Consider the following 3,789-nt stretch of genomic DNA (forward strand, 5'->3'; position numbering starts at 1 on the left):
CCTTTTTTCATTTGTGTGTCTTTTTTCCTTCTATTTATACATCACTCGTTCATACATTCCACATTTCCTAATCTCTTTCTCACATATAGCCTGTGTTTCTTCTCTTTGATATTCTTCTCTTTTATCCTTCGACGCTTGCATTCCGCTACCCTCTCTACAACTTATCCTTGCCCTCAAATATCGCAGCATTTTCATCCTTAATAATATCCTATATTGTGCCTTGATTCTGTTATTCTCATTTCCTTTGTTATCCTATTCTCTCTCTATTTACCTTCTCCTCCACCATTTCATTACGAATAGTAATATTTAATATTACAGTTAAAGTTAACTTTATTTGTTATTAATTTTAATTATTCTTTTTACATATTATAGCATCACAATAAACAATTAATGTTGTAACAGATTATAACTTTTAGCCTTTGTGTCATGATTCTTTCGCTCTATTAAAGTGAAAAGACATTTTGTATATCGCATTTCTAATAAACATTGAAACGCGTTTTATACAATTGTACAGAAAATTTCAACGCAAATTAAAATCCGTGAAAGTCTGCGTTTCGAGATTACTTACTGCTCTATCACGTGTGACAATGTACTTGCTCGTGCGCTTTTGTCGAAAGCCGGAATAAACTCGGAAAATCAATAACTCGAAATGCGCAAAGTCGTGTGAAATGAAGTCAACGAACAAAGTGAGCTTATGGTTTCCTGTTTTTCTCTCTTGCTCGTGTTCGCTCATTATTCCCCCTGCTTTGAGTCCCATCGATTTCCATTTGGACTTTACTTTCTACGCGCACAGCATCTTGCATTTTATAACTGTATTACTTTGTTACTGGGTTAGGAAATGACAAACAGAGGAAGGAAGAGTGAAAATTCGTCCAAGTTGTAAATTTTCTTGTCTTTTCTTTTTTTCTCGTATCTCAAACTGTGAGTGTGTGTAGCCGTGACGAGCGCTCTTAGTTTTCTCCGAATATGCGATTTCCACGCAGGCTGGAAATCTTTTTTATGTTCACCGCTATAAATTTAACATTCGATGTGCGTTCGCGTGTTGCACATCTACATTTGTTTGAATTTTTAAAGCGAACCGCTCGCCACTGCACCAACTCTCTGTGGGGTCATCGATTTAAAGGGATACGCTTTACGTATTTTCCTTCTCCTACGAGCTTTACGAGCAACAGGAAAGATTTAGCAATTGCGTACGTAATATAAACGCAGGCGCAAATATTTAGTGACTATATAAGAGAAGAACCAGAATGTATTCATTCGTTTCGCTTTCTCTCCAGACTTTACAATTTCTGTAGAGACTCTTAGTTTTACACATCGTATACGATTCACATCAGCTTTCGACGATTCGCTAACACCAAACTACTTCAGTAACAAGAATTATAGATATATTTTTTAAGAAAAAAAATCAGTGAACGGACATAAAAAGGTGGAAACGAAAAGAGTATGGAACAAACACCTACTAGCACCATCAGCCGATTTATAGAAATACCGCTTCGCAGTTTTGGTATCTGGCCGGGTTCACCGTACATTCCCATTCTGTAGACTGTTTTGGATAATTGCACTCGCCGCGGCAGCTCAATCATTTCCGTATCGGTATCTTATTACGCACCTACACACTGTCGATCTTTCCGATCTGATGGACGGCTTAAGTGCAGCCTTGAGTTACAGTCAACTTTTTTCCGAAACTCGTCATTTTCTGGCTCAAACAGCGGTGAGACATGTAATAGCTATAATTTGAATGCTACGGAAATATTCAAACATTTTCACACTAATAAAGATACTACATTATTTTTAATTACACACAGAAGAAAGAATATTCTTCTTCCGAAAGTATGTTTAGTCTCACACGAAAAATTTGAAATAAGATTATATTGCGTTAAAGAAAGAAAAACTTCCTTGAATCAAGCAATTTTGTATAATTCAAGCAAGAAACATATATGCTTGTTATTTAAAAATAATTTTCTTGAATGGAAAGGAAACAATATTGGATAGAAAATAACATATTTCCAAATCGAAGATTATACTGATTAAAATGATATTATTGTCAAAATAATTATATATATTTATGAAGTAACAATTATAGTTTAGATAAGACTGTAATATTGCTGGAATGTAAGATTATTAAATGCTTCTAGAGAAGATTATGGATTGCTACATATATACAAAACAATAAACGCATTAATTTGAGTACAAGTGTTAATTTGACACTTTTTGTGTATAATATGCACATTCAACACCATAATACTATACAAACTCTTGCACGCACGTAATTCTAGAAAATTCACATTCTTTTTAATTATTATTGTGATAATTCGTAAAACCGTAGAACATTCGATAAAACACTGGTAATGATGGCGGCGGACTGGAAAAAAATAGTAGTACCGATTTTAATACACGCGTGACAATAAGCAAAGCCATTCTGTCGCATAATTTCGCTAATTTCGTCTTTGGAATCTATTCGATAGCCAGAACGTTACACAGTGATAGCGTTATCACCTTTAACACAAGTAACTTAGACGAGACTGACATATCCATGCGACCGCTCATTCTAAAGATGGACTTCCCGTTCAATGGTGATACACGTTTCGTTTATGAATGGGCGTTAGTCGCACAATTTTTTCGTACAGTGCTTTGTGGTTGCGCTGTTGTCATGCTAAATGCTCTTCTTATTGTCCTGGTAAGTCAGACAAAATTGTTAAAAAATTTCTCACTTGTCAAATCCACATCAACTAATGCAACGTGATGTTATTGCGTAATTACTGCGATTACAAAAGATGAAGATGAAATCATGCTTTCCAAATCTTTCAGGTACTGCATTTAGCTGGCCAAATCGAGGCTCTCGGTAAATGATTGACGGAAGTCATTTCAAAGGAAAACGGATACCGAATCAGCCTGAAAATGATAAGGAAATTAATTGAGAAACATCAGAATATTATTATCTTTTCGAACAATATTAAAACTTTATATTCCGACATTGCGTTGATTTTATTTGTGTCAAATACTTTGATTATTTGTTGCATCGGTTTTCTACTCATTACTGTAAGTAATTATGATCAATATTATGAGAAATATTTAACTATATGAAAGACGAACAATTCAATAAAAAGAAATTGTAATGAAAGGTTCAAGTAAAGAAATAATTAATTTAACTTATATCCGAGGACTTGTTATAAATTATTTTAATATTGCCACTGTCACAAAGTGTTATTTTAAATATCCTATTCAACTGGAAAGCCCGCTGCTGCTACGATTATAATGAAGTCTCTTGGACTTTACTTTGTAATGAATACTGAAGTATTCATGTTTTGTTTCGCTGGAGAATACTTAAGCTCTAAGGTTAGCGTTAACACCTGATGTGTTCAATTATTAACAAGTTAGCTGCTGATTTTGCCCTCTTCTTAATTCTCAATATATGTATAAAGTAAAGCGATCGAGGACGCTGGATGCGATTCCCGCTGGTACCAATGCAGATTTTAAGACAACCGGATTATCTTGTTATTGATTATGAGATCGCAAAACCAGTTGACAATCACAGTTGGGAAATTTATGAATCTTTCTATCAAAGGATTTGTCAGTGTGAGAATATTATCGAAATATTTTGTTGCACTAAAAATGTTTAATTTTTTTTCTCCTAATGTAATATTTACAACCCCACATTTACTATTTACAACGCTGCAGCTTTTATAATAAATCAACGTTTCACGCATGTGCTTTAATCCGGCATTATCTGCACTTTCATGTATCAATTTAATAACAAACGTACAACGCTGCTGTAGATTATGAAAGCTA

The 3,789-nt window shown here is 34.2% G+C and overlaps 1 pseudogene; it reads left to right on the forward strand.

Moving 5' to 3' along the window:
- The first annotated feature begins 1,270 nt into the window (after nucleotides 1-1,270).
- LOC105563654 overlaps nucleotides 1,271-3,789 on the forward strand; it is a 9,876-nt pseudogene continuing 7,357 nt past the window's right edge.

Source organism: Vollenhovia emeryi, unplaced genomic scaffold (assembly GCF_000949405.1).
Source record: "Vollenhovia emeryi isolate VEMERY1.0 unplaced genomic scaffold, V.emery_V1.0 DF939173.1, whole genome shotgun sequence".
Lineage (NCBI taxonomy): Eukaryota > Metazoa > Arthropoda > Insecta > Hymenoptera > Formicidae > Vollenhovia > Vollenhovia emeryi.